This window comes from Capsicum annuum, chromosome 5 (genome assembly GCF_002878395.1).
Source record: "Capsicum annuum cultivar UCD-10X-F1 chromosome 5, UCD10Xv1.1, whole genome shotgun sequence".
NCBI lineage: Eukaryota > Viridiplantae > Streptophyta > Magnoliopsida > Solanales > Solanaceae > Capsicum > Capsicum annuum.
In genome coordinates, this window is record NC_061115.1 from 202,122,073 (window position 1) to 202,134,445 (window position 12,373).

General features: G+C 36.8%; 1 non-coding gene across 1 annotated transcript; it reads right to left on the reverse strand.

Moving 5' to 3' along the window:
* Nucleotides 1-5,575: 5,575 nt before the first annotated feature.
* Nucleotides 5,576-5,679, reverse strand: LOC124899089. The gene has a single exon (XR_007056227.1). It is a non-coding gene; the product is annotated as a small nucleolar RNA R71 (small nucleolar RNA).
* Nucleotides 5,680-12,373: the final 6,694 nt, after the last annotated feature.

Below are 12,373 nucleotides of genomic sequence, written 5' to 3' on the forward strand. Positions count from 1 at the left end.
ATTATGGATTCTGAAGAGGAATCTGAAAGCACATCTGACTTGGGCTTAGTGCACGATTTTTACAAACATGATAAAACACTTAAATCTTTGGAACTCAAAAGCACTGATGGAATACTTTCTAGCCTTCTTATAACCCCCATAACTATCTGTGGAGAATTAAGCTTGACTATTTCTGGTACCTTGAAAATGAGGCATATATGGCCTGAATAGAGTAAGATGGGAATCTGCATAAGCTTCTTAAAGGACCTTTTTATGGCACGATATGAGACCTGAAAGAATGGAGACATTTTTTTAAATACATTATAGCCTCTCAAAGAAAAGTATAGACGTCTTTATACTGTTCTGCAAGACTCTACTAGACGCGGCTTCACAGACCCCCTAGGACTCTTGAACTTTGTGATCTGATACCAAGTTTGTAACGCTCAGAAAATAGGTCCCGAGATGTCATACGGTGGTTAGGGTCACAAGTGATCCTGAGCTAACCCTTCTAGTGGCATACTTATAAGCAGTTGAATAAAATACACAAATCTGAACAAAATCAGTGGAAACATAAAACTTTTCTGAACAGGATCAATACAAATCTGAATTTAAAAATTACAACTCTGCTGTTACAAACAAAACTGAAATTAAATACATTAACACTACTCACTGTCTATGAAGCCTCTACTAGTACTAACGATAGGTAGCCGGGTCATGACTCCCAACTATCCTAACTCAATACAACTGAATAAAGAAATTATAATACTTCTCGAACTGTATAACTAACTCATGCCCTTGAATTAAAAGGAATCATCACCTGCTGACTGGAAGCTGCGAACTGACTGAATATGGTATATGTGCTACAACTTGAACCTACATTATGGCACAATATAACACATAGACATATATGTGGATCAGTACTTTGAGGATGCACTTAGTATATGGGGGAGTATGAAATAGTTAAACAATATCATCACTCTTTATAGAAATCATACATACTGATATAAACGACTCACATAGCTTGAATAAATCTGAAATATAAATCTCATAATTGATGAATCGTGAAACATGTAGTGTAAATATCGTGAGTCATTTTACTTAGTTTCTAAAATTTGTATTCTCCTCTTATTCTCAAAACTTGCAAACTGAAGAAATCTCAAAACAATAACTCTCAAAACTCATGCTTTTATCTTGAGGAGAATAAGAGACTTCTTTTAAAACTTAAGGACTTAAAAGACTTGATATTATGAAATTTTGGGACTTTAGAACTTTGTATCTTTGGGTTTGGGAGTTTCTTCTAACCGACATAAACCATGTGAGATGACATGGAGTCCAACGTCTTACCCACATTGGGGAGAGCTATTCTACCCTTGCCATCAAAATAGAACCTTAACTTTAGTTATCACTATCTCGGCCTCGGGCGCATAAATCACAATCCTATGGTGGCACATAATTCTGGGGCATGAGACCTTGGAATCATACCCAACTCAGTGCTAAATACTACTCCCATACTTAGGCTCAGAACTTTTAGGAAATTCACCTTAAAACAACATAAGGGTTTATAATAAAAACCAATTACGCTTCTCTTTGCTATAAATCATGAACTATATGAATAATATGGATTCTTTATCTTAGCTTAGGGTCAAAAGATCAAATATTGCTTGTCAAAGCATGCTAAAAATATAAGCTTCTTGAAATATCAAAACTCAATCTTAGGGATTAAAGCTCATGCTTCAAACTCATGTCAAAACATCTTAAAATTCATGCTTGATAACATAAACATTTGTAAATCATATTAAAATATGAAAATTTCAGCAATGCTCATAAAAATATAAACAAACTCATGAAATTTATCTTCAACAACTCTCAAAACTCAAAATCTTGTAAACAGTGATAATGGGTATGAATCCCAATTTAGAACTCATGTATAAACATTAAAAATCATTGAAAAACATCCAACTTAATATGCTTCTTGAAAATACTTCAAAACCATCACAATAATAAGATCAAGAATCTCAATATAATTCTTAAACTCACTTTTGAAAATATGAAAAATTGCGTTACGCTCATAAATACATGAAAATAGTCATGCAATTCAATATTTAATCACTTATAAACTCATAATCTTCAAACAATATAAATTGGGTATAAACCCTAACTTCAATTTCATGGGAAATCACATAAAATTTCGTAATTTATAAGTTAAAATAGTTTTGGGCACAAGGACAAAGGGATTGTCCTTGTTCAAATCTAACATACCTTAATTGATGATCTTGGATGAGAAAGTTTAAATCTTTGATTTCCTAGAATGAATTGAATGTATAATCTTGAACTTTTGAATATCTAATGGTGTTCTTGAAGCTTCTTCTTGAGATTCTTGGATTAGTGAACCAAATTCATGTTTTTTCTTGAAGGTATTGTAATGAAAGCTTGAATTTCTTGAATGGGGATTAAGGTTTGTTCTTGAGCGAGGCTTGGAGAGAAATTATGAGTAAAGGGGAAAATAATGCTCCCTAAGGCTTTAATTATCTGTTATGGATGAGCTTGGGTGAAGTAAAGGACCTTTTTGTCCTTAAAAATGTGAAAACAAAACCTGGAAATTGGGTACGTGCGATAGGGTGTGCGTGGCATGCTAATCGCGCGATGCTACTGCCTCTCTCACGAAAATGGCCAAACTTTTTGCTCAGGTATCGGATTTTGGCGAAATTGGTATCGTTCGAAAGATAATTCAATTATCTACAATTTGGTGGGTCTTGAGCTAAAAAATTCCATGTATATAAAATGTTATACACGTTTGAGGTAGACCCTTATAGAATCGAATATTGAATTTTGGATGAATTAAAGGATCTTAGCTCAACTTGGCTCTAAATGATTTCAATGAACATTTTTAACCTCATGAGCATTTCACACACTGGTATAAAGATCATGAAACTTATATTCACATGAGAATCACTTGGCTAATAACTTATACACGTAAGAACGATGGTTCATAGACTAGTCCAAAAATATGGGGTATTACAACCTCTCTGGACGCTGTTTTAATTACTGAAAAGCATGCCGAATGATGCACGGCCTGACTCATCATGTTGATGGGGCCAAAGCTATGGCCGATGCATCGCGTCGAGTCCATATCTGCTCACTGGAATTTGTATCGGGAGCTAAGGAAAAATATTGATCGACGTGATGGGCGACGCAACGCATTAAGATCACATCAAAACAATGTTTTGGATTCACAAACATGATCCAAAAATTCCAAAACTCACTTAAAGTGACCTACTTACATTCCTGATTATCAATCAATCTAAAAATTGATATTTTAAGTTCATAAGGGTCATGAAATAGAGTTTCCAACTTACGAAGGCTAAAATCACACTAAGTCTAAATACTTAGCTAAAGTTTCTATGTCTGGGACCCCATATCAAGTTTTAAAAGAATCAGTTAAGTTTAACATTTTGCAAAGTCTTATAGATGTCAATTCCTCTACATCAACAATTAATACATTAAATGAATAAATCACTTCATCATATTTTTTCTTGTACTCTTGACATTTGCATGCACAACATAAGCTAGGAGGGGAAAGATCTCCAAATAATTGACTACCCTTTCTGATGAGTGGTAAATTTACTACTCATTACGTCCAAATTTATGCACACTACTATGATTTAATGATATAAATGAGATAATTTGGTCATTTGAATGCACTAATTCCTACATTTTGTAGATATACAGATGATAAGAAGAAAATGAGTGAAATAAGCTAAAAAAAGGATCAAAAGGTGAAGAGAAGTGCAAAAGCTAGAAAAGGAGGAGGAGGATCCGACCGTCAGTGATTGAGATCATGGTTTGAGGGTCGCGATCGCGAAAAGTCAAGCTTTGTTAACTGTCAGCGATCGCGATGGTATTACTTTGATCGTGGAGGCCTTGATCACAAACAAGATACAACAATCGTGGCATCACGGGTTTATGCCCAGGGGTAATTATGTAATTTCATGTAGCCGACCCCAAATCCCTTAGAAGGCAAAAAAACCTTTCTTATTTGTGACTCTCCACTTTTGAAAATTATTTTGTGACACCGTGGAAACCCTACCAAATTGGGAAACTACTGTTACTAATTTTTTAGTTAAGTATTATTATAATTGAAGTTAAATTTGGAGAATATTCTTAATTGTATCTTGAATAAAAGCATTGGATTATCCTTTTGGTATATTTATTTCTTTTAACTCCATGTGTAGCTAAACATCTATCTTGGGATTATGTTGAAATAGGGTCCAAATGTTTGTGGGTCGTGATTTATTAGTGTAGATTCTTGGTTAATGATGATAGGTTTCACTATGCTTGTTTGATTGTGTAGGAATTTTTGGTGAAAATCCCAAATTCCAAAAATATCACATCATCCTTAAAAGAGGGATGTATGTATACTTTTGAATCCTATATCATCTTTGAAAGAGGGATATAGGTGACAAGGCATTAGTGAACAATAGGTAGATGTAGATTGTTCCCTTTTCATTAACTTAGAAATAAGGGTGGATTGAGAATTGGCTAGATCTTGGGCATTTTCCTAGAAAGAGAGATGCCCAATTGAGGTATTAGGTGGAATTTTTTGCCACATCTGTGAGGTATCCAAAAGGATACATGGGTGATAGTCTTGAGGTTTGGTTGAAAAACCAACCTCAAGAACCCTCAACCTAGCCTACCCATATAGTTGTTAACTAGAATTTTCTTTTAACTATCATAAACCCATGCATTATTTTCCCCTAGGAAGACATAATCCCAAGACTTGTCTTACATTGAAATATTATACACATTTGTTGTCTTTAATTGGTAATTTAAATAGATTTTGGTAAAAAAACTCTCCCAAACCTTACCCCCAAATTTTAATCCAGGTATTTCATTTTGTTTACACTATGGGCATTCACTTAGATGCTTTCAACATCTACAGTGTTTGAAGACTAGATTCACTCCTCAAGGATTCGACTTTAACATAAGTTGATCTTTATTGAAAATGATCATCCTATATCAAAAATATGGTATAGGTGAGTATGATCAAAATGACGCTATTGGCGGGGAGTGAAACTTGGTTTTCACTTGTGAGGTGTTGATTGTAGCTTTGGGTAAACCCGTGGTGGTTTTGATTTACTTTGTTTAGAGCTTTTGTTTCTTTTTAGGTTATTTTAGTAGTTTCCACGACACAATGAGTGACCATGCAAGTAATGTCGGGACTCTTGATGGTCCCCTTAATGACGAGGAGCAACTCCATGATATTGGATGTCCGAGTGCTATCCGTATCCGGCCAAATCAAGGGAACGGGGTATTCCACGTGAAGAGTGTTATGTTGCACATGTTTCAAGTGAAAGGTCTCTTTGGGGGTCAAGCTCATGAGGACCCAAACTTGAATTTGAAGAATTTTGTGGAAGTATATGCCCCATTCGATATTGCTCATATATCATAAGAGTCCATATGGTTGTGCCTCTTCTCATTTTCTCTAATGGGTGAGGTGATTTTATGGCAACGATCTCTTCCTTCTGGGTCAATCATATAATGGGATAAACTTACTGTTGCTTTGTTAGACCGATACTTCACAACATCCAAGATATTATAATTGGATGAGGAAATTACCAATTTTCATTAATTGAATGGAGAAGCTCTATATGAGGTGTGGGAGAGATTTAATGGAAAGCTCATGCAATGTCCCAACCATAAGCACCTGGAGAAGATGCTTCTCCAAATCTTCTATAGAGCTTTGGATTAACTAAATAAAACCATAGTGGATAATGCGTACCGTGGGTCACTTTTGAAGTTTTCATATAATGTGGCTACAAACTTGCTTGAGGAAGTCACCAAACAAAATCAAGGGTGGTAAATCCATGAGACCAAGGTAGATAAGGGCTCTTCTACCACCTATTATATTGACAAAGAGTAAATAAAGAGAGATAAAAAGAGGAAGGAAAGCATGGCAAAAATGATGACACAATTTGAGCTGCTTACAAAGCATGTCATGGGTGCACCCACAAAAATGATGAATCTCGTGGCATCCATGGTTATGATGAAGAAAAGTCCAAGAGGATTGATGAAGAAACTATATATTTAGATAACTATATGGGGGGTTCCCTCCCCACCTACCAAAGTCAAGGTGGGAACCAAGTTTAGACTGATCATGATAGAGAATAAAAATGGTGTGACAAGGATAAAGATCATGATTAGAGGGATAAATAAAGAAAATATGATCGATGTGTGTCCCCCATGATTGAGTAAAGAGAAAAGAGTCTAATGCCATTTATACCAAAAAATTCAACACCAAGGATGTGTTGGCAAGAATCTTGATGAAAGTTGTGAGGATAAACAAGCTAGTCAAAGAATTGAAGAGCGACTTTTCGCAAATCAACCAAACAGTTACATCTCACTCTACCTTGATCAAACAATTGGATACTTAAATTGGCCAAATTTCCTCTCAACTTAATGCTAGAATACAATTGTGAACCCAAAAAATAGTGCCCAAATTTTGGTAATAGTCACTAGGTGCGGCAAAACCCTTGGAGATCATATGGGTGAAGTTGAAAAAGAGATGAATATTAAAAAACCAATGTGAAGAATAAGATTGTGGTTTATACAAATGAGGAAGCTCTGACATCTTAAGAAGGGATTGAAAAAGAACCGATGCTAAGTGAAGAAATGGTTGATAAGGAGGGTGAACCTATGGTAGTTGAGAATAATGAACCACAAATGATCTATTGCTTACCATGAAGGTTCCTCCTTCATTCCCTAAAAGACTCAAAAATAAGGAGGATAATGCCTAATTAAAGAAGTTTATTGCTAAGCTTAGCAATCTTTCAATTATTATCCCATTGCTAGAGGTCGTTCAAGAGATTATGGGATACGCTAAGCTAATAAAGAAATTGATGTCAAAAAAGAGGCTTGTTGAAGGTGACACCATTGAAGTTACTCATGGGTGTAGTGCTATCATGACTCGTGCAATAGCGAATACGAATGAGGCTCCTGGGTCCTTTACAATTCCTTACACCGTAGAGACATAGAAGTTTGAAAAATCTTTATGTGACCTTTGTGCAAGCATAAATCTCATGCTCGATGCAATATATCAAAGACTTGGTTTGGGCACTCCTATTCAAAAAACAATGAGGCTTTTGATAGTGGACCGGTCTATCAAGAGACCAGTTAGGGTCTTGTTTGACGAGTTAGTAAAGGTGGATCGATTCATCCTTTCGGCGGAATTCGTGGTGCTTGACTTTGAAATCAACTAAGGGGTTCCTATTATCCTTGGCTGACCTTTTCTTACAACCGAAAGAGTTATCATTGATTTGGAGCTAGGTGAAATGAAATTTTGGGTCCATGATGGTGAAGTGTCCTTTCGGGTGTGCAAAACTAAGAAACAACTCATGGAACTTATAACACCCCAAGTTGCTGAACCCAAACGCTACATGGTGCTCATGACCCCATAGGACCACAAGCTAATCCATGATTGATATCTGTACCTGTATACAACATATAATACTGAATAATGCAGAAATATACACTGAAAGGCCATAAGGTTCAATACTGAACGTAACATGGATGAGATAACATATGTGGCGTAATACAATACCCAAAAAAACTGTAAACACTAAAGTCTAAAATACAATAGTCTGCATCTAGTCTGAAAGCCTCTACTATCTGAATAATCTGAATATGGAGTTGATGGGACATGTCCCCAACTAACTCCAACTAATAACTAATCAATAAAATAGTGGAGAAATAATCATGTCCTCGAAGGATGAGGACTCACTTCTATTCTGACTACTGAAACTGGAATCTACTGCTGATTTGGAACTCGTGTCTCTGAACCTATGGTGTAACATAAAAAGAAAGCACCATAGTCCAAATGCATTAGTACAACAGAATGTACTGAGTATACATGTGAGATAGGATAATGCAAGGGTTAACATGCATGAATCAGGCTAGCTGACTGTCTAACATGAATGCGAGAATGCATACATAAATACGTAATCGTAACTGACATTGTGATATTATGATTACTGAATCTTAATACTGATGACATGATATACTAATAACTGATATAACTGATAGCATAAATAGCTATATCTGAATGTAATTGATAACATGGGTGACTATAACTGATAGTCCTGAATCTGATGGAACTATCTGAGTTCCTTACTGTGTCTGAGTCGACTGTATCTGACAGTCTTGAATCTGAAGAACTATTTGAGTTCTCTTACTAAGACTGCTACTAAAACTGTGGGAGGTAGTATTTAACCGACATGCCCCTGATATGCCATTATGGCTGAGTTGAGGTCCAATCTGTAACTCTAATTGGAAGGGTGTCAATACCGCGCCACTGGTAAGGACAAGCTGTGGGCAAACCTTATCTGATAGTATCCCCAAAAGAGAATGGTGGGGCCCTTATCGATAGTATTTATCCACCTCATCAACCCTCATCGGATAGTGTTGATGTCTCAAACTATGCTGGCTACATAGTTCTGGAATGCAAGGATGACTTCTAAGGATCACACCCTCATCTGATAGTGTGTGTCACCATCCTTGGGTTCACTCACTGATAATTCCTACTCTCATCTGAATGGACACCGAACATGATTTATTGAACTAAATATGAGCTGAGTTACTAAGTTCCGTTGACAGATGGAATACTACTGATATTTGACAACTAACTTAGTCATGAGATCATGGAGATTTTTCCCGGGTCATAAGACTATCTGAAGTCTAAGGATTCATAGCTTGACTGAGAGTATTGTGAAAACATGACATGCCTCTAGGTACACAACTAATGTTTCAGGTACAAGTACCCCCAGGACTAGATGGAACAAAAATGACAAAGCATGACTTACTTGAATATATAATAATCATCATAATACATTTACTGAAGCATTTCATCAAACATGTGATAGGAATAAGCTTGTACGTACCTGGAGATTTCATGATATCATGATAATTAGACACTTTCCTTTCATCTAGGCATTCAACCAAACACATAGTAGGCATAGAATGTGTAAACAATATCATACAACAATTAACTGTCGTGATTCAATTTCAATTTAATCATTCAAGGGTTTAGTCCTAGGGTTTCATGAATCTATACCGTTACAAATCAACTCATATGGAATTTAACACTCATTCATGGAATACAATTCAATTACTCATTATCAACATGAACAAAAGCAGCTCAATCGTGAACTTCATAAGAAAATTCATAACTTGAATTTAGTATATTTTGGGTGAAGAATAGCTAAATCACGTGTTATTGGGTTTAAATAGGTGTAGGAAATTGACCCTTTTAACCTTAGACGCGTCATTTAATTTTAGTAAAATTTTTCCGAACTGGGCCCCTGGCGCGACGCGGCGTTATCGCGCTGTGTCATTGAAATTGACAATTGAGAAATTGATGGATGGCACAATACGGAGCCATTGTGTTTCCCCTTCCTTCATGAACTGGAGCTTTGGTGCGACGAGGTGGAAATTGCGCTGAGACACTGGAAAAAAGACAATTCTGAATTTGAGTGTTGGCGCGATGCACCATAATCGTGGACACCTACCGAAAATTTCCAAGTGCCATTTCCTCTTGTGGCGCGGCGCGCCACTGACTAATATGGTGCTATTTTATGATGGGAACTTGAAATAGTCTTAACTTCTTACCCGGTTATCGGATTTAAGTAAATCATATATCAATGGAAAACTTATTGAATTTTCCACATGACAAAAAGTGAAAATCTTGAAAATTCCTCATGGAATAATTATCATTCACTTTAGAATCTAATACTGGCATTCTTGGGATGAAGTTTTCTTGAAAACTTTGGGGTATTCCAATATCTTCCTCTTGAGAACATTCATCCTCGAATGAGACTGACTGAGAGGGGAAACAATAAGCTGAACATGAACTAAACATGAATAATGGAACATGATCTCATGACTGACAAGCTAAACATAACATAATGAACATGTATATTTGATGCATCTGTAACTGATTTATGAATGCATGACTGAATGTTCCGAAGAACTAAGTTTCTCACAATGAGTATGTATTTCTAATGGATAATTATATAACTTAGCTGATATATGAATGCATGACTGAATATGCAATGGTACTTGATTCCAAGTGTATACTGGGAACATGAACATGAAACTGAATACCAAGTTCGTGATGAACACTGATCATGAAACTGAGTAAGCTTAAGGAGAACTGTTACCTTGAGCTCGATCTGAGTTGGCGGAGAAGAGGTGAGGATACTTGGTATGCATGTCTACTTCTGCTTCCCAAGTATCTCCCTCAACGGATTGATTTCACGAAAGAAATTTAACTAGAGGACTTCTTTGTTCCTTAATCTACGAGTCTGATAGTCTAAGATTTCGACTGGAATCTCTTCATGAGAGAGACTGCTCTGAACATGAATGATATGAATAGGGACTAAGACTGGTGGGTCACCTATACATTTCTTGAGAAAAGAGACATGGAATACTGGATGAACTGAGGCTAGATCTGAAGGAAATTCGAGCTCATAAGCTACCTTGCCAAAACGACTGAGAATCTTGAAGGTATCGATATATCGGGGACTGAGATTTTCCTTCTTGATGAATCTCTTCACTCCCTTCATGGGAGAGATATTTAGATAGACATGATCACCAACCTCAAACTTGAGATCTTTTCTACGAACATCTGCGTAAGACTTCTGTTAGCTCTGAGCATCCCGGAGTCTTTCTCTAATTAACTGGACTTTTTCTAAGGCGTCGAATACTAAGTCATGACCTATGACTGAGGCCTCACTAACTTTGAACCAATCAATTAGAGATCTATATCTCCTACCATAGAGAGTTTCAAATAGAGCCATATGAATACTGGAATGATAGCTATTATTGTATACAAGCTCAATCAAAGGTAAGTGGTCATCCCAACTTCCCTTGAAATCAATTGCACATGCCCTTAGCATATCTTCTAAAGTCTGAATGGTTGTTTCTGCTTGACCATCTGTCTGAGGATGGAAGGTTGTACTGAGATAAACTTGGGTACCGAGACCCTTTTGGAATGCTTTCTAAAAGTGAGAGGTGAACTGGGTACCTCTGTCTGAGATAATAGACAATGGAATACCGTGAAATCTAACCAGCTCCTTGATATAGAGTTTGGCGTAATCCTCGGCTAAATAAGAGGTATGAAATAGAAGGGAATGATCTGATTTGGTCATTCTATCTATAATGACCCAAACTGAATTATACTGATGATGAGTTCGAGGCAAACCCGTCACAAAGTCCATGTTACAACGTCCCACTTCTAAGTAGGAATACTAAAATTCTACATGAACCTACTAGGCTTCTGATGCTCTATCTTAACTTGCAGACATGTAGAGCACTTATCCACAAACTCTGCAATGTATATCTTTATCCTACTCCACCAATAGATTTCCCGCAAGTCGCGGTACATCTTTGTGGCTCCTGGATGAGTAGAGTAGCGTGCACCATGCACTTTTGCAAGAATTTACTACCTTAATTCATCTACACCTACAACACAGAGACGACCCTGATAATGCAAAACACCATCTCCCCCTTGGGAGAAAACCTCTATTTTTTGACCCTAAACTGACTCTTTCAACTTGACAAGGCTGGGATATCTATCTTGCTTTTATTTCACCTCAAAAACTAGCGATGATTCTAAACTACTCTGAAGCCATATATCACCCTCTGAATAATCGACTAAGCGAATGCCTAGTCTTGCAAATTGATGGACTTCCTGAGCTAACTTCTTCTTACTATCCTTTACATGAGAAACACTACCCATGGATATCCTACAGAGAGCGTCGACCACTATGTTGGCCTTGCCGGGATGATAGAGGACATTCATGTAGTAGTCTTTCAGAGCTCTAACCACATTCTTTGATGAAGATTGAGATCTTTTTAAGAAAAGACATAATGAAGACTCTTGTGATCTGTGAAGATTTCTACATGAACTCCGTAGAGATAATACCTCCAAATCTTCAAGGAAAAGACTACTGCTGCTAACTGAAGATCATGAGTAGGATAATTCCTGTCATGGGGTTTAAGCTATCTGGAGGCATAGGCTGACCTTACCACGCTGCATGAGGACACAACCCAAACCTACTCTGGATGTATCACAATACACCACGAACCCATCTGAACCATCTGGAAGAGCTAACACTGGGGCTGAGGTAAGTACAATCTTTAACTCCTAAAAACTCTTCTCACAAGGGTCTGACAACTGAAACTTGACTTTTTTCTGAGTCAATCTAGACATAGGGGATGCAATAGATGAAAATCCTTTAACAAACCATCTGTAATAGCCATCCAAACCCCAAAAACTCCTGATATCTGATAGAGAGATAGAGCGAGGCCAGTTTCTTACTGTTCTAATCTTTTGAGTATC